The 26,204-nt window shown below is 32.9% G+C and overlaps 1 protein-coding gene across 1 annotated transcript in view; it reads right to left on the bottom strand.

The window, feature by feature from the left end:
* The window catches only part of LOC125048612, a 114,245-nt gene extending 90,589 nt beyond the window's left edge, over nt 1-23,656 (bottom strand). The window contains exon 1 of the mRNA XM_047647363.1: nt 23,373-23,656. The gene's annotated coding sequence lies outside the window, so the exon portion shown is untranslated. The remainder of the gene's footprint in view (nt 1-23,372) is intronic.
* Between the last annotated feature and the right edge of the window lie 2,548 nt (nt 23,657-26,204).

Below are 26,204 nucleotides of genomic sequence, written 5' to 3'. Positions count from 1 at the left end.
TTTTCTCTCCTTTATTTATCAGCAATCGACTTCACTTAGTCATAATCTGATGTGTTCTCTTATATGGATGGATCTGTATGGCTAATGTTCCAGTGAACATCATGCCAGATTCCTATAAGTCTGATTACATCTTTTATACTACCTAGAAGGTTTTTAGCCAGTATATTGCTATGTTCCTTAAGCCTGTTCATGTATCTTGTACTACGAGCATTGAGTGTTTGTTTTCCATTTCCAGGTGTTCGTGGATTTCAGTGTTTCTAACAAACCAAGGTGCACTGAATATGGTTCTCAGAGCGATATTTGGAAATCTCTGTAGTATTACATTTGAGTGACTTGTAGAGCCCCAGAGTTCAATGCCATATGTCCAAATTCGCTTAGTTATAACTTTGTATACTAGGAGTTCATAGCAATAATTAAAAATTTAAACGTATGCTACAAAACCATAAAGAATATTTTACAAATTACCATATTGTTTAGTGACCGTTGGAATTTAACAAAAATCGAGTACATTGCCCCAGTTTTTGTGTACAAAAAACACCAAATCCATAAAGTAACGGACACTCGCGTTCAAAAGCATTTAACATGTAAATCACGATTCGTGACTATACGAATTAGACAATCATGAAATCTAAGATCCGATTATATTTTCTACACACGTCCTAAAACTGGAAATGGTTAAAAGACACAAGGTCCTTGACTTTAAAAACAAAGAAATTGCGTCACAAAGCTTTGTTAATAGACAATAGAGATTTATCTACGTAGTGAAGTGAGAACTACACACTTAGCGAGAATATTAAAGAAACAAATAGTATTTAGGTAGATATGTTTAATGAGTTTTTTATTCTGGAAAATAGTAGACATTTTAAATTTAGCTCGAAGTGTTTACTTGGAAAATAGAGAAAGTGAAACACTTCATTGCAACGCAATCAAATAGTTAATCATAATTGAGAAATGTTAATATTATTAATTATTAATCAAGTCTGAAATATTTATTAGATCTTAAAATCTGGAGTATCAAAAACGTCACGCATTTAAATTAATATGAAGAAAACAAACTTAGGCTGACTTAAAAAATGGGATATTTAGAACAATTAAGTTGACCTGCTTTCAATTTGTGGTACTCAATAAGAGGACAGTACAATTATCGGCTTTATGCGACTAAAGATACGACATGCCACCAAAACGTCAAAAATCGGAGATATCTGTCATTAACCGTGTTTTGCATAGGCCGTTCAAGTATTACTTAAGCACTATAGGGGGTCTTTGATTTACTTAGCTGTTGATTACGTAAACAGTAATTATTTACTTTTTTACACTTTACCCAGACGTTGTCTATGCTTAAAAACGAAATGCATTTCGAGGATTCCTACAAAAAATTATTACGTTTTTGTACTATTATTTTTGAGAGCTTTGCTTACTTTTGCTGTCATGAGGGGATAAATTGCAGTAATTCTGCTTACGTAATACTTTATCGGCCCCATAGGGCATCAAACAATGTGTAACTCAGTCCATAACTATGTCTGTATGACCACTACAGCACGGACAACCACAGACTCTGATCATACATGACAGTGTTGCCAGCGTTTTGATAAAGAGTAAACTTTTCTTGGAGAGTAGAACTCTTGTTCAACGTATCTCTGTAGGAAGACCTAAACGCAATTTATATAATATTCATAAATATCTTTAGACCATACACTTTCTTTCTACATCGTCAGGCACCGAAACGAAGAAAGGTTATTGACCTGTCAGGAAACAAAACGATTTTCCACTAGAATAGACGTTTCGAAAAACATCTGTCTATTTTTAAATTAACTTATTTCTCACTTTATAACCTTTATTCCGAACAATAAGAGTCGTTTTCGTTTCGGTGTCTAAATAAAATTGTTGGTTTCGCCTCACTGATTCACTCAACGACTAATTAGCTCAGATGAAAGTTTCTCATAATTTATTATAGTTTGAAAATGATTTTAATTATTTAGTTCGATGGAGTATTTATATATTAAAATGTTTTAAATCGACGCTTGTTACCTATGTGACTAAAAATCAAGCCAAACTTTAATTAAACATTTTACGATTTTTTTTTAATTCTATTGTAGATATTGATATGTTCTTTAATATTGTGGAACATTTTTTTTTCTTTCATCAATAGTTTTCGCAACGCATTCGAAGAAAGATATATATTTTATAGGCATTTTTTTACACCTTGGCTAACATTATTGTAGTGTTAGTAGACCCTATGTGTTTCTTGCGATTAGAAATATACTATATTAATCAGTGATGATAGCATGAAAATGGTGCAAGAATTTTTAAAATCGGTCAAATATTTTTTGAGCCACTTACAAACACACTTACATACAAATCATTCCTCCTTATAAATTAGTATAGATATAGATTTATTGGTCCTACTAACCCTATATGCCTCACACAAGTAACTTCTGCACCGAAAATTTTTCTTTGCAGGTTTGCCGGATGTATCTACTATATTTTATTTCATTGTAGTTTTTACATACCTTATTTTTTTGTATACCTTAATTAATCCCCCTCTTAGCAAGAGTTACACTACCAATACATTATATTTGTACTAAAGTACATGTAATCCCCACATCGACTTCACTTTCGTAATCCACCTATCGCCCACTAACATAAAACTACGGTTCTGACGGCGTCGATAAGAATCAATTGTTTCAAAACTCATCTTAAAGATTGCTACCGCTCAACTACGTGATAAAATGCCGCGTGGGCAAATGCAAATTTGAAAGTAAAGCAAGGCGAATCTAAAATAATTTAGCATATCTGTGACATTTTATGTCAGATAATTGGGAACGATTCATTTTTATAGCTCTGTAATTATGTACAATGTTCTGTTTGAGATTGTGAAGTTAAATCATATATTTGTGGATTTATTTTCAGCACACCAATATACAGTATTTACAATATTCTTAACGTACGTAAGAAAAATAAGAATTAAACATTAAGAAATATAAAATTAAAACAAATTTATAAAGTATGGTACCTGTAGCGGTGTACCTTTAACGCTGGCAGAATTTCCTCGGCGATACTTAATCGTTGTGCGAGGAAAGCACCAGCTCTGGGGCACCGGTTCTATCTACCAGGCGCCAATCTTTCAGCGCATGTACACTTGAACTTCAAGAGTCCCTACTTCAAAAGAAGCAAAATCAAAGTTGGAGGAAAGACCCATATTATCACATATATTCTTTTGTATATAAATTAAGAAGCACCGAGCACATGACGAGGTCCTACTTCTTCGGCCCTAGACTGCCAAAGTATATTATTTTTCAATAAAATTAAATATTAAGTACTACAAATTTTGAAGTGGAAATATTATTATACTTTTTTGTGATAACGGTAAAGAGATGTTCTTAAGCATATAGTGTTGCAGTTCTTAACTCATCGGGTCGAAAGAAATGACTCCTATTTTCTACAAATTTATCGATTTCGTAATACAAATTGCACTAAATTCGATTTCTTGCTTCGCTGCGCGTTTATATAATAATGGAAGTCCAATAAAAGGCACACAGTTGGTGAGGTAACATCGATACATGGCCATATGTATAGACAGGTGATCCGCGTCTATTCCATTACGCCGCGTTACCGATTCAAAAATCAAGAACCGAATAAAGTTAAGAATAATACACCAATGCGTCTTGATAAATAATAAACTATTTCTTAATGGACATGCGTTGCGCGTCAATTATAAAATATTTAATGCGTTGCGATAAACAATGACGATACAATCACAAGACGCTACACGCTTCGGTGCAGACCTCAATACTTTTTATTCAGTTTTCTATTTGTGACGTGGTCACTATTTCTCTATTTTATATTAATAATTCGTATTTCGTTGCGATGAGAAGTACTAGATGTATATGTAAATAAATATGCTGGTAACATCTTGCTGCTGTTTCCAGTAGGAATAACCACCCAATAAAAATGACTTTATATTATATAATTAATATGTAATTTAATTTATTCACAGGAGACCGAAGAGCTGGCAGCTACCTCGGACTAAGATTTAGTCTAGCTATTCAAAGGGGGAACGCTACCAGTATCTTCGGAACCTTGCCTAAAGGGACTGCTTTTAATAATATATTTTAGTTATTATATTTTAAGGTTATTTATTGTTTTTAATGTTCTTTCTTTTTGTGCATTTGAGTGTTGGAAATAAAGAAATACATATATGTAGGTGTCTCAAGGGACCTTGATTGGAACACCTCCTAGTGATTTTCGCTGTCGGAGTGGCGTCTATGTAAAAAATGTATATTTATTTATTTATTTACACTTTGTTGCTTTATGATATAAAAATTTAACAAAATTGCAAGTGAAGGAAAGGCAACTGGTGGTATATACATAATACATATATTATAAAAGTCAATTACTCTTCTTTTTAATCGCCATTTTTTTTATTTTACACATTGTTTTTAAGGAGCTGCAACCACCATGTTCCGCACGACATCTTAAGTAATCAATAGTTAATAATTCATATTGAAACAAATTAAAAACAAAGATTTGTCCTCTATCAGCAGGAGGCATGATGAAATCGGAGCACGGAGCACATAATATATAATTTTATATACATAAAATATAATTAATCAATACAATATATACAAACACACAAATAGATGCGCGTGTCTTTTTTATAAAATATCTGGCGTAGAGTTACTTCTTGTGAAAGTCATTTTCAGACTCCCGCGCCGGGGCAAGTTATTAAAGTAGTTAGTAGGAAGTGTGGTTCTGTGAGGGGTAATGGACCCCTACCCAGTGTTACCCAACAGCCCCATCTGATCCTTATTGACGGGGTCGTTTAATCCGTGGCCCGTCAAGGGGCTTTGCGTTACCAAACCTCGTAACATATTACTTTTTTTAAATTTCCCTTTTGGGGTCGACTTGTTTCTTCACAGGTCAAGATAACGTTTAACACATACTTCTGGTCAACCCTAATGAGATAAAAATTCATTCGCGTATTTCCTCCAACAATTACTTCCTATAACAACTATCATAAGCACTTGTCATTAAACGGAAATGGGCTGAGAAAGTTTCATCGGAAGTAATCTAGTGTCATCAAGAGACACTTCAAGTATTAAATAATTACATAATGCCGAAATGTATTTTGGTTTCTTGATCGCAGTATGTCTACATTATATTTAAAAAGGGAAAGTCTTTTATTTTAAATTTACTTTTTATATTTATTAGGAATAAGCTCAAAAACTACAGAACGGATTTCAAAAATTCATCAGAATAATGGTTTTTTTTTTAATGAGATGAAAATGCGCTTACTCAGGCCCGCGCTGTGGATGTCAAGCTTGACGCGGGGACTATGGGGAAAAACACACGCCCTTTAACACGGCCCTCGGGATTCGTCAGTCATTTTACCCAAGGGACACGGGGTTATACATATTAGACATATCCTCAGACCTCTCCCTCAATCACTCACCAGCCTCCTTCTGCAGCATAACATGCTCACAGAAGGAGACCATTGCACTCCTGGCCTCCTCACTTCCTATCAGAATAATGCTAACTTAATCTTGAGTAACAAAAGCTATATTTATTTTTACAACATAACAATAATCTACCTGAGCGAAGCCGGGAAATAACAGCTAATCTTAAATATCATGAAACGATTAAACTCTCTAAATCAGTGTTTTCCAACATGGTTTCCCATTCCCCACAGGGGGGCAATCGAAATCGGCTGGATATAACACAATGTAACAGATAGACTTGGGACTGAAACTAACCAAATTGGAATCTAATATAAAATCTCTGTACAGCAAATGAAGCGCAAGAAACTCACTAAATATAGAAAAATCTTTATTAACATTATTTTGAGTTTGAATTTCAGTTTAACATTTTGTTTTGAACCTTTACTTACTCGTTAACATTCCCTATTTATTTCCTAATATATTTAATTCAATTATAAATATTAAAAATTATGTTTGTTATATTGCTTTAGAAAGGCATGGCACAAAATTTGTGAATCACTAAATGGTATAAAAATCAATTAAAAGTCTTTAAATTTAATTGCCTAATATATAGAAAATTTATTTGCGAAATTAAAGTTATGTAAAGTTCTTTGTGATGCAATATCCATAAATGGAAACTGTAAAAAATATTATTCATTATGAGGCAGCAACCAACCGCAGTTTTGATTAATAATTTTCTCACGTGGTAATTGCATAAGCAAGAATAGCCTTTCCAGAGGCTGGGAAATTTTTTCACATAGGAAATGAGACACGAGAAACCACAATGACCCATAAAGAACATTACTGCTGAATGTTTTAAACGTAATGCCTCTATTAAATGTTTGTCCTTCCCTCAAAGTAAATAAATATTAGTATAAAATATTTAAGTCATTATAATTTGGTAATTTCTTAAAGAATTAGACGACCCATGGTCTAGCGGTTAGTACCCCTGACTGCGAATCCATGGGTCCCGGTTCGATCCCCGGCTGAGACGAACATCGATGTGATGAGCATTTGGTGTTGTGCTTAGGTCTTGGGTGTTTAAATATGTATTTATATGTCTATCTATAGTATGTATGTATATCCGTTGCCTAGTACCCATAACACAAGCTTCACCAGCTTAGCATGGGACTAGGTCAATTGGTGTGAATTGTCTTTAAAAAAAAAATTAACATATATTTAGGAACTATTATTACAATGATCAAAACGCTACAAGCGGTACAATAAGGACAGATATAATAAAGGTAAATAAAATGTCATATGTCAAACTTCAATCCATAGATTATTTCACAGCTCCAAAACGATTTCACAGTATATTTTAAAAAGCCCAATTCTCCTTAAACTTCGTCAATTTGTTTAATTACCATCCATTAATCTAACATTTAGCAACACCTGCACGAGCTCAGGTCGTTAGGTGAAATATTTTCGATATTTGTCGCAAAATGAAACCGGTTACTTGTAAAACTTAATTACAAGTGATGACTTCGACCAATATACTTATGAGCAGGAATTATTATGTATCGACTTCAGAAATCGAAGAAGTCATCCTAAATAGTAAATTTCTGTTAGTTTTCCATACGTTACAAAGTTAGATGGTATTTAGAATTTTTTTCAAAAAAAATTTAAAAAAATTGTTCTCTGCGTTTATTAAGATTGGTTACACAAAAGACGAAGTATACCAACAAACAAAAGTCATAGTCCTAAAATATTGTGGAATATTGCAAATATTTCGGGGCAGAATGATTAATGTGGCTACATTTTAATAGACCTATCTGTCAAGGTGTTGTATCCGCCACAACGGCTAAATCCGAAGTAGAAGTCGATAAACGTGAAAAATCCTTACTATCAGGCAAATAAATCTCGTCAAACAGCCCAAACTGAGCTGTCTAGGCCCTTCGGCGAGGCTTCAAACAATTAATTATGTAGCAGTCGCTGAAGCTTGTTGAGCTATGTAAATATTTAGTAAATTAGCGTTTTAATAAAACCTCTTTAGGTATTCTTTAAAGAGGTTTTATTTGTATTAAATGCTTGGTAAACGCTCGTTTCCTTTATCCGTAATATTCACAAATGCACTTTTAATACATATTGGCAATTGTGTCATGGGCGATAATCGCTTGCGAAACAAACAACAGCTCGGTACCAGCATTTACCGCGTTCCCATAGTGAATGCAAGCTATTATAAACTAATTGAGCATTAAGGATCGAGGACGTTATGTAACGCCTGGATATGGCATTGGATGAGCGACTCAAAGATATCTAGAAGTGTGTATGTCGAAGTAGTCTGTGGTAGAAAAATAAATCACCATTTTCATGTAATAGAAAATAACTGCGGCATTTATATTCTTTTTCTTCAGATGCCACTTTATTACTAAAGGTTGGCTGTTAATAACTTTAATTGCCAGCCAACCAAGCTCAGAGGATGTGATGCCGGTCCACTCCCGATATGAGAGATATGCGACTCTCCGTATTTTAACAGTCTGTAAAACTTTCGTGTCTTCCCGTTTCGTTGAAGGACTCTTTCATTCCAGCTGATGCGAACCATTCGACGGTAACACCCCATCTCAAACACTTCTTCAGCTTACAGCTGTATATTTATAAGATTTGCTTTGGTAAAATTTACAAAATTTTTTTTTTTTTTTGTTTTTTTTTTTTCCATTGTTTGCTTAAAGTTTAGTAGTTTGATGGCATCCGCATGTAACGCACCTATATTTGAGTCTCGGCGGTTTAAAAATTTGATATTGAATTGACCTACATCCACAGACATATTTGAAAACCAAATATGTTTTGGATGGAAAATTTCTAAATGGCTTCAAGTGACCTTCATAAATGTGCAATTTAATGCATTTCATCATACATTATGCATTTTTTAATAATTTAAAATCCCAACGCGAGTCGGTCAAGTAAACAGGCAAGGCCATATCCGAGTTTCAACATTTACAACATCGATGGAGACAAATAGGGTTATCACAAGCTAAGTATCTGTAGGTCTGTGTGTTAGGAACTATTAATATTTTTTTTTTAAGTTTTTTACGTAAAGTCTCTAACGTAACAATTTCTATTTAGTACTATATATGTACATATTATACAAAGCGAAATGAAAAGCGCTGGGCAGAAATTTTAAGCTAAACTATACATAGAGGAATGCATCACTGACGTTTGGCCACAATCCCAGCTGATGCTAAGTGACATGTGGCCTATTGGAGGGCAGACACGCCTGTCCAGGTTCCTGTTTAACCACCTTAAATCTATATATAAGTGTTTGAAAAAAACTATTATTTCTTCAGTGTGGAATAAAACTTATGCAAAAGTATGAGATGAAAAGCGCGTGACAACCCTACCATTCGTATCTCTCCTTGAATGTTAAAAGAAATCTCGAATGCGCACGCGACGTTTTCACATGTGCGTCTATAAATGTACTTGAGAATGTCTTCTTGTACTTTGCCTACGTTAGTTTTCCACTTCCAAGTAACATAACGGATAAGCTTTAATTGGTATGATGTTGTTTAGAGCGTGGAAAGTACGGAAAGGTTTAGAAATTGTCTTTTTTTTTATTCTAGTACCAATATCGTTATTCAGCTAGGGCGCTAATTCAGAAAGACTTAAAGACAATGTTAATAACAGTGTAATACGTATTACGTAGCACATACAAAAAAGTTAAGTGGAAATGGGCCGGTCACATTGTCCGCAAGTGTCGTGATGGATGGGTTAAAAAGACCAGAGAAAGTGGGAAGAAAAAAGAGAGGATGCCCACCAGAAATCTTGGCATGGAATAAAAGGGATCGCTATCCCTTTTATTGGAAAATTGTGGCGAAGAAGAGAAGAATTTGAAGAATTTGGAGGAAGACTTCCCTCCGACGAATGTCGTAGAGTACTACGTTATGTTTTACACTAGTAAGTGTAAAACATAATGACATGGACTTAATGTCATTATGTTTACACTAGTAATTCCCTCAGAGATACGACCTCCACATGTTCAAAAAGCGAGTCTACTCCTCCCTCAAAGGCCGGCAACGCACCCACTAAAAATGGGTGTCTATGGGCTGCGTAGACTGCCCTTTTTGGTCGTCCCGCAAGCTCGTTTGCCCCGTATTAAAAATATATATGCGTATTTAAAAATGCAATCTAATATAGTACTCGAATAAAGGCTTTTTTATCTTTTTGTTAATTCTAGTTATCTATCAAATCAAGCCAATGATTAGTAAAAAATAACAAAGTATAATATATTGTATATTAAAATTGAAAGATTTGTATCTCAAAAGTAACATTACTATCAAAGTTGTTGGATGAAAGTAAAAATATTTTGAATTTTATATGCACTGTAGGCCATATGGTACTTATTGTTTTAAATTTAAATGTATAAATTCCTTGAAAAACGTCTGCATTTATACAACCCTGCTTGGTAACTGAAAATTCAGGCTTCTAATTATATCCAATACGAATGGTTTTACAATGCCCCGAACTGCTTCGAGAAAAGTATAGTATGGCCCCCAGATATTCAAAAGTCTAAATTTGACCAAAAACAAGCTTAATTCAAAGCATTTTTTAATCCTTTTTATATGTCAAATAACTTAACGTTCCCAAAGCAAAGTGTATATTGTTTTAGCATTTAATTTTCTAAAAGCCATAGGTCGATTCTCAGACTTAGTCATGAGAATGTCTTAGCACATAACGATAAGGTTATATGTAAATAAAATATTTAATGTTCATATATTTTAAACGTATAGTAGCTGAAAAAAAATTAAATAGCGGCCTTCTCCCGGACAAGATCCGCATCTTAGAGTAATAAAATTCTATATACATATATAAATATATATTTATTTTTAATTTATGTATGTAAATAAAACTATTATAGATGTGAATGAATAGAGGCTTATTTTTATATTTTGAAAATCATCACAAATTCTCATATCATTATCAAAGAATCACATTATCGACTTCCATTGATAATTTAAAGTCCCAGTACTAATTCTTAAAAGGCCGGCAACGCACGAGCCCTCTAGCAATGTTATATAAAAAAACCTACCTTATTCAATAAAAAAATTTATACTTCCCAAACCTAGGTTATTGACAAACCAGTGACCATTGTAGCTACATTAAAGAAAATTCAGTTCTCACGGTTGAAGTAATAGCTAAAGTTCAGTATGCCACACAGCACACAACTGAAATGATTGACAGGTTAATACTATCACTCGATTATGGCATTTATATCAAATTAAATAGGAGTTAAATTATCTTGCAGATAATCATCAAACTAGTGAGGTTACAGTAGGACAATGGCCCGATTACCTATTATAAACACCTGTCGAATTTTTTTGTTTAACAAAATGACTTTGAAATCTTTTACGCGTGAAATTGGAAAGCATTTGATAATTGTAGACATTTTGAATTCATTATAATAACTCATTCATGCTTATCCAAAATATTTAAATAACTTAGTTTTATTTAAATAAAATATTCTTCCTTGTTGATTTTCAAAAATTATCGATCAAATAATATAATTAATTTGCATAACAGATTGGCAAATATGACCACGAATTTAAATCATATACTTATTTTAATTAGTAAAACAATCATGATTTCGTACTAAGCAAATCTAATTAATATTTCTGCGATTGAATTATAATTGAACACTATAAGATTGTATAGGTAAGAAAAATGTTTAGTTCACAATTTCGTCGTTAATATTTGTTTTATGTATGTTCTATAATTATTTTTCACCTATATAACTAATAATTAATGTTATTAACACTTCCGAATACATAAATTCAGTATCCTAATAGTAAATCTAATATATAAAATTCTCGTGTCGCGGTGTGGTTAAACTCCTCCGAAACGGCTCGACCGATTCTCATGAAATTTTGTGTGCATATTGGGTATGTCTGAGAATCGGACAACATCTATTTTTCATCCTTCATTCATCTGTTTTTTTTTATGATACAGCATTAAAAAATACATACAACCACTAACTTTCATCCCTCTACGATCAACCCCTATTTTTTTATTATAAATGATATACATGGCAAAACGAGGTTTGCCCGCTCAGCTAGTATAATATATGATTAAGTATTTATTTTTGTACATATATTATAAAAAAACTTATACAATATTTACAATTTTCTTAACCTACAAAGTAATAATAGAAATTAATTTAAAATTATTAAAAAGAACATCAAATCCAATTTAAAAAGTTTGGTCCCTGTGGCAGTGTACCTCTTACGGCAGCATTTCCTCGCTGTATTGCGATACTTATTCGATGAGCCAGGAAAGTACCAGCTCTGGGATCATCGGTACTATCTACTAGGCGCCAACATAAATCTTTAATAAACGGCTGAGCACTTGAACCACACGGCCCAAGAGTCTCTACTCCAAAGGGAAGAAAATCGAAGTTGGAGGAAAGACTCTTATATTTGTGCCGTTTTTTTATATATGATTTAAATTTAATATAAAAGTCTCCTTGCTTGTTTGAATACGTCAAAGGAAAATATATTTGTGAAGTAGGAAGGTTTTTTCATACCACATAATACTATGTACAACACAAAACGGTAAACTGATATTAGTACATTGTCAGTAATTATAAGAGACAATGCAACTGTGATACCGTTAGAGCCAGTTGCAAGCATCACAATACCTTAGGGACTCTAATGTATTGAGGTAAATAGAACTAACGTTTAGTTTAGTATAATATATGTAACACGTGACCATTTTTGGGTTTTGTTTTTTTTTTTTGACATTGACCTCTTTTAGATTAAAGGTAAAAAAAGGTAAAACAGATAACGGGGAAAGACTGGAAAATAGTAGCGATGATGAGACAAATGGAAGAATTTGGAGGAGGCCATTACTCCGTCGGAGGTCGTGTACTAATATTAAATATAATAACTTATTGTAATCCTCATTATAGTATTGGAATTGAGGCAAATTGTATTAAATAGGAAAATTCTGTAATAAACAATAATTACCGCTTCACTATCCATGGACACAATTAGTAAATGACTATTAATTTTACCGCAATATAACGTATTATTAAATACTAGCCCAGTATTGTGTAGGTGCCCGCGACTTCGTCTGCGCAGGATTAGTATTTCGAGCAGCTTATATTAGCGTAGCGTATAAAAAACTACTAAAGATATTGACTATTTGAGATAAACATTTCCATCATACATTACATAGGAACTCTAGCGGTTTTGGCAGCGCACGCCAGAACAGCTCGCAGATGGAATATTTTTTCCTACCTACTTGATATTTTTACAATTCACACAATATCTTTATAAATTGTAGCCTTTGTGTTATTCTGATGTATCACTACAATTTATAACACAGTGGTATTTACGTGAAAGAGTAACAAACATCCATCCATACTAACAAACTTAGTAATATTAGTAGAAATTTTTTTTGTCCCAAGTTGCAAGACTATTTACTCAAAATAAGTTTAAAAAGTAAAGGCTAAACATCAATGAACCTTTCAATACGTAAATCACATTATAATAAGCTGATATTAAGTCACATGGTGTTTTGCAGCGACAAGATATAGAAAGTCCATTATCAACCTAACATATGCTTTCCAATTTCACCAGGTTATGTAAGAAAACCGGTTGTCCAAAATGAAGCTTATCATATATGACACTATTGAACAGATTAACGAAATTGCGTAATGTTATTCTAAAATATTTATTATCAAATTATGCCTTTGTTTATAGTACAGTAGTTGTTAATGTTTTCTATAGACAGCCCATCATCGCATTTGTCTCTTATTTCAGAAGAACGCGATTTTGGCCAAAACGATTTGAATTCTATTGAACGAGCTAGGTCTGGATTTCCATAGTTGCTCCCCTCATACTTTTGAAATCGATTTTCCTTTTGCTATAGTTTTATACGTTTTTATTATGTCTTCGTGTATGTTATGTTTGCCTAAAAGTGCTTGTCACATTACATATTGTATTTTATTTTTCTTGTACCAATGTATCAGTGTGGCGAGCGTTCAAGCTTTTATAAATAAATAAATATATTACCAATACTCTGACATACGCTCTCTTAGGATACAAAATTGAGATTTAACGCTACTTATGACTCCTATATATATGTCAAAATCCAGCACGCTTTTAGCTTTCTGAATCTTACCGTTAACATGGCGGAAATACTCTATGTTTAGTGATATAGCCCAAATGGTAGAGATTTTAGTGGGTCAAGACCATATTTCATATTCTTCAATACAAAAAGGCCAACCCAGTTCGAAACATACCCATCAAAACAAAACTGTTAACACCTCTATGTCAAGTTTGCGTGATTTTCCACACACTTAAATTAGGAAATCGTGATGATTCTATCTATGCAGCAGTGAACACAAAAAGCGAATTTCGGTACAAAAAATGTTAGCCGAACAAACAAGTTTTTGTATTCAAACCTTGTACAGTAACATTGAATTTCTACGATTAATTCAAGTGTAGAGTAATTAGGAATGTATTAGGAATGCGTTACAGATACACACAGTATAAATTATACGCATGATTGACACATTTCATTGCTAAAGATATCTCTACTGGAAAAATTGCCATATTGAGAACAACTACGTATATGATTGTTTTATATCCGTATACTAGTCTTTATAATTCAATTGTTTTAAAAGCAAATGGCAAATGGGCAGGCGGTTTACCTAATGTAATACCACCACCCATGACGCTATTTTATGTTTGATGATAATATTTTAGATTAATATATTGAAAAGTATGGTAAATTATCTTAGTTAAAACGCAATTAATCCGTTAAGTTTAACAATTATTTTCTTAATACAAGTTTTTACCGATTTTCACAATTTTATAATAATTTAATATATCCAAAGTTTTTTCATATACATTTAACATTTTACTTCGAACTATAATATACCGGTAATAAAACTAGAAGTGAAAAACTTTAATTCTAACTTTAACTCTAAATCCTGGCAAACTTGCTTTACTGTCTCTTGTGTGAAAACAACTGACGGTTTTGTCTTGTCGTATATATGTCGCCGCCTACTAGCCGTTCAATCAACAGCCTAGCCTCTTTACTAAACAGCGCAGTTTAACTAACGGCCTGAACGATATAACAGCCGTAGCGTTTGTACAACATTTAATGAACTAGCTGCCAAATGCTTAGGCCATTCGTACGACACCATGTGACAGAATAAAACAGGCAGTAAAAGTAATGAAACGTAATCGATTCGAGTTATTTCATATTTGCCTAGCCGTTTATTTGAATAGCTGATATCATTCAGGTCGCTAGTTAAACGGCGCTGTTTAGTAAAGAGGCTAGGCTGTAGATTGAACGGCTTATTAAGCTAGTTGGCTGCGACACATACATCTCTAAAGTATCAATGTTCTTACAACAGCAGAACAATTGCATTTGCAGCACAAAATTTCACTAGACCTGTGAGAGAATGGATGGAAAGTAGTCTTAGAAAAGATAATAAGTAATAACATCTGACAAATACAAACACAAACCCCTAAGCTACAAGGCCCTCTAGGCATCTAGGGCATACACGGCTTAAACAATTTAAATACAAATTGCAGGTCACTTTCAAAACAATTGAGATTCATGCGTGCAAGTGATTTTGGCCATTGTTTTCAAAACAATTGGTAGGTGGGCAGTGGATACTTATAGGTTCCGGTTTGAGGGCACTATACTATCTTAATTAATGTTTACCTTGGAACTTTTTAAATTCTAAAATTTTAAACTTGATTTGTATGTAAAAGAAACATTAAAGTAATTCTTACGGGTACAGTGATGCAAGCATAATTATAAGCTAAACTAAAACTTATAAAGTGAGTCTAATATGTAATCTACATTAGCCTGTATCACTCAAAGCAGGGCCCAAAAAAAGTTGCAAAAAATTACTACCAATTTTTTTTCTTTCAACTAATGCCTTGTTCTAGTGTGCTAGCGTTGATGAATATTACACCAAAGTTATGTGTTTTCATACTGATTCGTCTGCTGTTTTCTGCAGGTTATGTATAAAGGTCAAAAAAGGTGTAATTGAAAACCTTTAAGCGCAAGTTGCCTCATTGTCTTAGTCACGATACCTGAGTTATAATTTACTTACATTAATATGGAACTATGGCAACGCTTTAACCACAGTTTGACACAATCATATACTATAATTGATTTCCATCTCTAGTTTCTACATGTGTGTCGAAAGATAATCAAAATTGTTACAATTGCTGTCAAGCACGATTCGTGTTATTGCTACACATAAAATTTTATACCTATCCCCGTTTTTGTTAGAACTCGACCTACAAAATCTCGTACTCGTGTAAGCTATTCAATTATTCCGTTGATTCTTAAACTGACAATCTATCAACTTTCATTTGTTAATTTCCTCCTGGACTTTATAATAGTATTCATACCGCTCTATTACACTTAATTAAATAATACCTCATTGAAAATATACTGAATCGGCATAATGCCGGATGGTAAAAGAAGTAGAAAATGTTATTGGACTTTTCTACGTTTACTTTTAATACTATGATCGAATCTTTTAGGCGTAAAATAGTCTAATTTTTATTCGTTTAAAGATAAGTATCAGTATGTATCGTTTTGACCTTAGTGCTCTGTTATTATATTTAAATCATAATAAAAGGGCAAAGCGTGCGAACGAATGACCCTCATTACAACTATGATATAATTCACGTTTCGTAACATTTATATCGTTAACTCCAAGGTAATTTACATATTCATATGATCTTATATCTACAATCGTCAACATGAAAGTATACTTTTATTGCCACAGTATAATTGTCTTTTGTTTTTAGATCTCTCTAGAACACCTAGAGATCTAACAGACCATGTAAGAGTGAATTTACAGTGGTATTTTTTGAGTGTGGTAACCAATATAATACTTATTTTATAAACAAAAGGCCATCCAATAAACTGTGCATACAATATTGTAATATGGAAAAAATTCCGCGGAATTAAGTGTTTTTAAAAGTGAAATAAGATTTGCACAATATGATTTGCGACATTATTGAATGCAAAAAGAAAAGTTATTGTAAGGTTGATACCAATAAAAACTCTATATTTGGCTACGATCGGGTATAGCCAATGGCGTTGGTGAATGCGTTCGGCGAGGCTGTTGCGAGGTCGCCGCGAGGTCCGACAGTCCACTAAATAAACACAATAAAAGCTCCGATATCTACTTTTCGTTCTGACAATAATTGAATTATAGAGTTTCCTTTATCATATACTAGATGGCGTTAACCCAAATATTATCTAGAATGGCATTGGGCTTTATATGTATTTTTCTAATCGTTCTAAGTAATTATATGTTTCAATACCGTTTTTTTATAAAGTCTTTTCATAATAGTAAGATATTTGTAATATGGTACAAACATGTTATGGTGGTACAATCTAAAGTTCGCATATTCTGCCACAGTGGGGTGTCTTAAAGGAATTTAACAAAGAAGTTTCATACATATATATATAATATAATATGTAATGTTATGTAATAATAATTTTGTGGTATTGTAGATATTGGATTTTAACTCTTTAAAATGCAAGCTATATTGTTAAAACCATAAAATAAATATTAACAATTTAATAAAGAAATATTATACATATGATATTTTGCACGAAAAACCTTTAAAAAGTCAACTTTGCGATTGCAAAATAAAGAATAACGCGTCGAAATGGCGCCATTTTTCGCTGATGCAAGAGACCTTACCAAGATCACGATTTTTACAGATCCGTGTTGCCTTTTCTTTAAACCTTGAGACAATATACATTTTGAACTAGATTGCTTTAAGGATCACTAATGTATAAACATGAATAAGGCATGATAACTAGTATATGTATAGATCACCGGAAATTTTTTATTTAAATTTTAAAGCAAACTTGTACACATATTAATAGGTTTGATATGTATTTTTTCGATAAAAAAAGCATTGTTTAGTGCCAATATACTTTATTTATTGCTAAGCATTTATTACTAGTAAAATCTAAAATTGGAAGAGTAATATTGTTACATTTAATTTTTTGTAAGATTTGATTACATAACCATAACCGTCATGTATTTTATAAAATATAGCTTGTTACATAAACTGTAGATAACTGTAGATAGATATCATTATAGACATAACATTTATTACTAACAAAACACACATATAGAAACACACAAAATAACAATAATCAAAGAAAAAATAAAAAAGAATGATATTATATGATGAGGTGAACTTTAATAAATACAGCGTTAAAAATCGAAGCTGCTGCCAATATTTATCAATTTAATAAACGCTTATGACCTTTTAGAACGTGATATAAAATACCTCAGGACTAAAAATCAAGTTTAAAAGTGGGTTCTAGAAAAAAATTGCCTTGCTCCAGTTAAATGCCCTTAATAAACATGTGGGCGAAAATTGTGCAAACACGCATGCTACGGACGCATAGAATGCGCTTTTATTTAATGTTTCCAGTAGTTTACGAACAATTAATTTTTTACTATGTGACGCCAAATCACCTGAACAAATTTGAAATTAAACCCAGGGATACTTTTTTTTACAAGAACGAAACGGACTCAAGTTATCTAAGTTTCGGCAATCTTCTTAATGTTTTGAATATTATCTATATTTTCAAATTATAACGATTAAATAATAAAACGTTGAACGCGAACTAACAACGCATTAAAAACATTATCAAGTTTCACAAACGCAAGAAAAATAACAATTCAACATCAAATCTAGCGCTGATCAAGTTCTTGTTAAATGGAAAACGAAATATCCCACAGACTAAGTAAACAAGTTTGACACGAGAGAGCTCAAACATCAGTTTCTAGTTAATTAATAACTCGTGGAACGGCCTACGTCATTATCGCATCGCAATTAAGCATACATAAATAAAATCTTCGCAAACAAGGCGGACGCTTAAATGTCATGGGGCATCCACACGCTGGCTGTTTGTCACAAACACCGCAAACAGCAAACGAAGTCCCAAACACCAACCACAATCACCCAACACAAACAGCCATCCACATGCTTGGCGAACGTTCATAACATTCCGAATCGGCAAACATGGCGGACGACGAGCTTGTGGCAGCTATTACTTTCGGGTTGACATATTTTTATTATAAATTAAAGCAAGAGAAAGAAAAAAGGAAAAAAAGAAGAAAGCAAAGACGATGGTGGATGATTAAAATACATAGAAATCGTACAAGGTACAGCTTTAGACTTTATTATTTGGGCTTTAATTGAAAAAGTGTAGCAAGTAAATACGTCCGCCTCCCGCAAGCTCGCGCACATACTGATCGCTGCCAAACGTGTGGATACGTAGCAAACTGTTTGCCAAACATCCTTTGATCTGGCAAGATAAACCGACACCGATGCCGAACACTGCCCAACACAAACACAAACAGGCAAACAACGACAAACACCCATCCACACGTCCGTGTTTGCTGTTTGCTGTTTGCCATTGTTTGTCAAGCGTGTGGATGGGGCTTCAAACTTTTTGATCTTGACCTTTTTGGATTTAGAGACAATATGAATCTCATTTATCGGCTGTGGCGACTGCATACAATAAAAACAAAATGCATCAACATAAAGCACTTAAGTTGTAATAGAAAAAGATTTTATTAACATATTTTTAAACATGGAATTGTCACTTTTATTTACGTAATTTCAAGTCTGTTGGCTTATCCAATCAGTCTGGAAAATGCAAAAGGGATATTTACATTAACGGTAAATTAACTATCACTTTTTATCTCACTTAACTGCGAAGATTTCCTTTATAATTGAAACTGTAAGTTTTAATTTAATTAAAGATTTTATTTTGTTTAATCACGCACGACATCGTTACAAGTGACACCCTAAAAGGTGACAATTGACTGGGCACAGATAAGCATTTTGTTAAACTTAAAAAGCGGTCACTAGGTGGCGCTAAGTACACAATTTTTCTAAATAATAAGAAATATTGAGATCGTATAAAATTAAAAGATTTAAAAAATAAACTAAATTTGTATACACATCAGTTTGATATCACCTATTTTAGTTGATAAAGAACAAGATAAATACACCTAAACAATTATTTTAACTAATCCACGAGTTCCATAAACATAAACGATAGAGATACGTGAATTCTTGTAAACACCGAAACTACCCTCAGCACCACGCAGACATTCTTTGAACGTCAACATTCTTATCTATCTACATATGTTATCATAGGAACGCGTGTTAACTTTAACGTTCAAACAAGGTTATAAAGCTCCTGATAAGTGACAAGGATACGGGGAATGGTATCCCAAACTGTGGGTGATATAATACAAAACGCACTATCTCTTGTATTGACTTCTCATAGGGATAATTCTCACATTGTTTATACGAAATTTCTATTTACATTTTTCATCCCTAAGTTGGGTGAAAAAATGTCAATGATAGATTTCACTAACTAACACAGCTCTGTGATTGGCCGAAGACGCGTAATCGACCAATCATCACAGTGGGTATGTGACTTTGTAAGTGCACGCGATCATTTCAGAATACGGTGGCTGACGCAAGCTTTGCGTAGTACAAAAAATATTAATTTCGGGACTGCTATTGAAAGTTACAGGCCGGTATTGTTGAGGTAGGTTAAGGTTCCAGTATTTTAGCACAGGATCTTTGGGTACGCGTGATTGTAACGACCAAATAAAATAGTTTCGTATATAACGTATACAGCGTGTATTATGATACTAAAGAGGTAGCTTGGAATTTTCACTTACGCGACTTGAACGCAGTACAAAGTGTTCTTGAAGTATTTAATAAAAATATTTTGAATGTATTGGCAGCTATTTCAGCAAAAAAAATAACAAAAAAATGGCAAAGTACCGTTACCAAATTGTCACCGGTTTATTTTCTTTGCACTTAATATAATACATAAATATTGAATAAGTACTTTTTGGAGAAACAACAGAAATTAAATTCAATAATAATGAAAATTTCTTAAGTTTCGTAGTAACTATAATACTAAGTGAGACTGATATAAAATGATCTAAAATCGTGATTCATATGCACTTTTAATTTTTCATGTATCCTTTTCTAGTTTAGTTTTTCTTAATAACTATATGTATTATGTATTTTTGCACTTCTTGCTTACTTTATCTAATTTAATACATTTTCTTTTTTCTGTGGTTGTTTGGACGAGATCCCTCCTTTTCATTTAATTATGTTCAATTTTTATTATGTTAATGCAAAAGTGTTAATAAATAAAATAAATAAATAATGTTAACAGATTTCTAAAAAAGCATAATAAGGATAACACTACGATATCTCATTTCATTATCAATGCATTTTATTCTTAATCAGACTTAACCAAAGAGACAAGTTTCACCATTCTCTGACTCATTGGACGACCCAATTCAAGCACAATATTGAACATGGCGAAACAAGTTTGTGATGCCTACTTAGGTATATTGTGGACTATTACGCCCCCGGATTGGAAATTATACCGCTTGGCCTTTAAAATTCTATATCAAGTTTATAAATGCTTACTAGGTTTCGTGGGTAAATGGAGTGCGGCTCTAAACGTTTTTCTCTTTCTTTCTTCTCTTTCGTAGTTGGTATTAATCATACAAGGTTCCAGTGTGTTTGAAATGAAGGATATATAGTACGCGAATTTTCCGTTATTTTTTTAAGTTGGTACACATTCAGTACTAATAGTTTTATATTTAGTGTTAGCTTTAGCATTGTTCTTGCAGTGTTGGCCTAGTGGCTTCAGCGTGCAACTCTCATCACTAAAATCGTAGGTTCGAATCCCGGTTGTGAGCCCAGGTGAAACAATGGACTTTGTGTATATGCGCATATAACACTCGCTCACACGGTGGAGGAAAGCATCGTGACTCTGTGATACCAGAGAAAAGTAAAGAAAGTCTACTCTGTGTCAGACACAGAGGGCTGAGGACTATTAAAAATCAAATTATCACGAAACATATAGAAATCTGAGGCCCAGACCAAAAGAGCACTGGTATCTTTTTGTATTGCATTATATTTATATTTGTGTTATGCCTTATTCATCCGACATATCAATAATTTCGTCAATAATTCCGTAAAAAAATATGGCAAAGAACTAAGAATTAACTTGCTGAGGAGTAATTACTATCTTTGATCCTATATCTGTCTTTGATCTTACGGGTAAATTTTAACCTACCACTGTGAGAGGATTAATCACGAAGCCTTTTATAGACGAAAACCCTTTGTTATTTGCACCATCTCGAGAGATTATCAATTCCATCAAATTGAAAATTCATTACAAAATCTATTCTGCAAATTATAGTGGTGAGGTTATTAACTTGATGTCATGTAATGTGAATATAATATTAGCTTCGAAGCAAGTGCGTGTTATCTGAAGATGACGAAACTGATTCCTAACGTGTTATGAAAATCATTTTACTATCGTTAATCTTAAATACGTCCGTGTATGAGCAATTAAATGAATTTATTCGTTTGAAAACCGCCTCAATCATATTATAAATTGTATATTTCTTTAAAGACGTATTTATATATTTATAAACAAAACAAAACCCACGGCATTTTATTAAAAACATAGATTGCCTTTGTTACCATGGTTACCATTTTTACAATGGTTATAAATATGTCTATAGTCCAGATATTATGTCGTGTCTTAGTGTCTTTAGCTAGATATCAGATATTTTCTTTATATAAATGTGATTTAAAAGGCCGCATTTTTGCTAAAACACATATATATAATATATCTCGCTTTATTTACGTCATAACTATATTAAAACTGAGGTTTTGTATGCGTTCATTTCTTTTATTTTTCCAGGTTTGTTTTTAAACAAAATACGACTTTCAATCGTTTTAATAGAAAATCTTAAAAATAGTAGCAAATACAACTGGTTGAATACACCCGGGAGTTATTTATTTATATTTCTAGAGTACACGTGTTTTTTTTTTAATTTTCTTAGTATGTGACCTTAGCGTTAAACTGTTATACCATTGTTAGTAAGTATGCAAGTAACGCGAGTTCTTGCACGCTAACTGTATTAATAAACCAGATTAATTACCAGTAATTCGGTCTATGCCACTTAATTTGTTTACTTTTTAAGAACCTATTAGAATTTAAAAAAAATCTAAACACTTAAATTTAAGTTTCTTTAAAACACTTTTTGATTGGTTACATATATTTTATGGTTAATGAGAAATAAATATTTGAATCTAATACTTATTTGTATAGTAATACACTTTGTATTGGATTTTGTAAAATTTAAATAACTTTAACCTGTTAAAATATATTTTTTATTAATTACCCGCTGATGACCATTGTGAAACCGTTGTTAATCACTTATAAATTGAAAATAAATTATATCTCATTTATCTATTAAGTTAATATTTGTAACGTCTTTCATTCCAACAGTAGGTACCTTCCACACATTAAAATGAATGATTAACCATGCTCAAATATAACATTTATTAACCCATTTTCGTTTTTCGTATCTGTTTACGAGACCTTAAGTTAAATATAAAATCTCAATGCCAATAAGACAATGAAATGTCCAAAAGAAAAGGTCGACACCGTCTCTTGTTTACTAAATAGACGTTTCAAGTCACGTTAAAAGTAAATTTATTCCAAACAAAAGCCTCACGAGCGCTGCGTATGAGTCAGGAACCTTTTCACTAGTAAATTGTTTCTCATGTGTATGTAAACCCGTTTTTATACCGTTTCCACCAGTATTGTTTAACAAAGTGCCGAATCCATATTCATAATTTTAACTAGCTTTTACTTCCAAATTTTACGTGAACAAGCTCAATGAAGAGCCTACAATCGTTAGCAACTCAATTATAACACCAATAATAACATATTATTATGAGATATAATCAAATGCAACCTGTTGGAGCTTTCACATCGCAGGTTATACAATACGACATAACTGTAAACATCCGATCTTACCTCCGCTCCGGCAGTCCGTTAAAATTCTGGCACACTGCTTTTAACACAACACTTATTCGATATTAATCAGCCGATGGACCGTCAGATCACCGTTACACGTCACTTAGTCTAACACAAAACAGTCGACACACACAAATCCACAGTTCACTGGCTGGTTACACGAAAAATTTGAATTTCGAATGGTGCAACGAGCACTTGAGAAAATGCGCGCGCGTTGTATTGCCAGGTGCGTCGCGCAAGCGTCGTTTTCCCGCTCTCTCGTGCAAGCGACTGGCGATGCCTTCACCTTCGCCGCACGGCTCACCCGTTTCGCAACCTCAGCGTTTTCCTTGCAGAACATCTAGTTGCATGGCAACTGTAAAAAATATGTTGCAATTAAAATTTCAAAAGAATTGGTAAACAATGTTGTCTGTGCTTTTTTATTTCGACTAAATATACGAAAACCGTTACCGCGGATGGTAGCGCGCAACTGACTTTTACTCATTTCCATGCGATAGTATGCAAATTGCAATATTTCATTGAGTAGTGGAATAGATAAATCGGTGTCAATTGTCATGGATACGTTAAGATATTAGCACAGACTAGACACTTGGATGTGGGTTAATTGATCTTTTCACTGTATATACTGCCTTGGAGTTTAATTCCAGAAATAATATCTAGCTTATGCAATGTAATGTTTAATTCATAGCTTAATTGCTAGGAAAAGGTCAGTCAGAGTAGAACAGTCTAATAAGAATATTTAATGAAAACTAATGGTCTTATCAGCCGTATTCCTGAGTAATACTTGGCTGCGATAAACCTGAATAGTATTTAATGTTGATATTGTTATATTGTATACGAAAATAATTATGTTTACTAGTAGCCTAGCTTTGTACGGCTGGATATACGTTACTCAGGAACAATGTAACATTCTGAAAAATATTTTTTGAAAATGAACTAGTAGTTTTTGAGTTTAGTCGTATTTTTTATTATATTTGTAGGGGTATGTGTAATGTTGCTGTTTACGAAATTGTCAACAAATTACTTCAAAACTCACTAATTTACTTATTAATTTTATCATTGAAATATCCTACTAAATATTTATTATATGGCATTAAAAAGTCATCTAACCTTGAATATTCACCACCAACCATCATTTAAGAGCGATATAAATATGTATTGTCTTAACAAAACATAAGTCAGCAGTATCATCCAAAAAAAAAACCTTTAAAATATTGTCACTTTCACATTAGTAAAGGTCACAGATCATTCACACACAATTGTATTTTACTTGTAGCTTGTCAAACATATCCGTAAGTTCTTATGCAAGTTTGCAAAATTACCTCTGTCAATGAGATTTAAATAACATTTTATGTAACGCAGTCTTGTTGCAATTAACCCCAATACCTATAATTTATTTTCATTTCTATAAATAATGTGGCAAACTCAAAAAACGTTTTATTTAACACGCAATTTTGTTTGTCTATACTAAATGTACCTCAATGGAACAGATATTTGTCCACCTATTTGATTAAATTGAATTTTGAATGTAAAGGTCATTAGATGTGACTCCCATGCCGCAAGATGTGTACGGAAGTCATTGATAAAGCTTTTCGTCAACGCTCGCTAACGTGCGACAGAACAAATATTATATTTCCCAACTTAGCTGTAAAAATTATTATTACACCGAGAATAGAACGCTGAACAAGGATTATACGCCAAACGCGTAACCCAATAAACAACAAAGGCATCTTCTTATACCACAAAAACGATCATTAAAGCATTATTCAACAGAAACATATGATCAAACCAAACATTTAGAAACAAAACCTATTATAAAGCAATACCAAATGTATTTCCTTCAAATTGGTCACGCGAAGAATATTACGAGTACATTTGTTAATACTTGGATAATATTATGTAACTGGTACTTACGTTAATGATATGCTGGTTAGAAAATAAATTTATATCAGCACAGGAAAGATACAAGATTTGCCAATAGTATACAGAGTTAAAGTAATTTATATTTTATATATTAAAGTGTTGCGGGGAGTATGGTGGTCGTTATGAGAGGTGCCCCCTACTAAAACCCAAAGCTCCAACATTTTCCCTTAATCCGTGCTAGCGTCCATAACGGTTCCTGTGCCTGTGCGCAGCCCAACTACACAGAATATCACTTAATTGCCAATTAATTAGTATAGACTATATACAATTCTGTGTAGCTTGTAGTGGGCTAGACGTCCAAATGCCCCGTAGCCAGTCAATTCTTTAGATATAAAATTCGCTGTAATATCTCTCGTGACAACAATCAGTTGTCCGTGACTATGTAGATATAATATCATTCCGATTATACCAATTTTATTTATATAAAATTGTAATGATAGTGTATATACATAGGCTGTATGGTACATTCAATATAAACAGTAATCAATCAATATTCTACGCTATCACATAAATTTTGGTATTGTAGCGACACCTATAGAGAATCATTCGAGTCTTGGCTTGCGAGCGTTTCACTTCTGTCACCGAGCACTTTATACAGTATTAATTATAGTTATTAATAGTTTTCTTATTGATCATTCGCAGTGCTAAAATTCTGCGTGGGTGATTGAGTCAAATCCAAACTGTCACATAGGTATTAGTAATGATTTTCAAATCTAGACAAGTTTTTGTATTCACGGTTTCATAAGCGTAGCGTTATTCAGTCATTGGGATCGATAAATGAACTATTCACAAATGGGCCTACGAGTATAATTTTCTATTTAATTCTTCTTGCGAGAGACGTGAAGACTGAGCGTAATGTATAATGACAGCTGTCAATAATTACATGCTTTATTTATACAGTCAGGACCA

Source organism: Pieris napi, chromosome 4, assembly GCF_905475465.1.
Source record: "Pieris napi chromosome 4, ilPieNapi1.2, whole genome shotgun sequence".
NCBI lineage: Eukaryota > Metazoa > Arthropoda > Insecta > Lepidoptera > Pieridae > Pieris > Pieris napi.
This window is presented reverse-complemented; position numbering and strand designations above follow the sequence as displayed.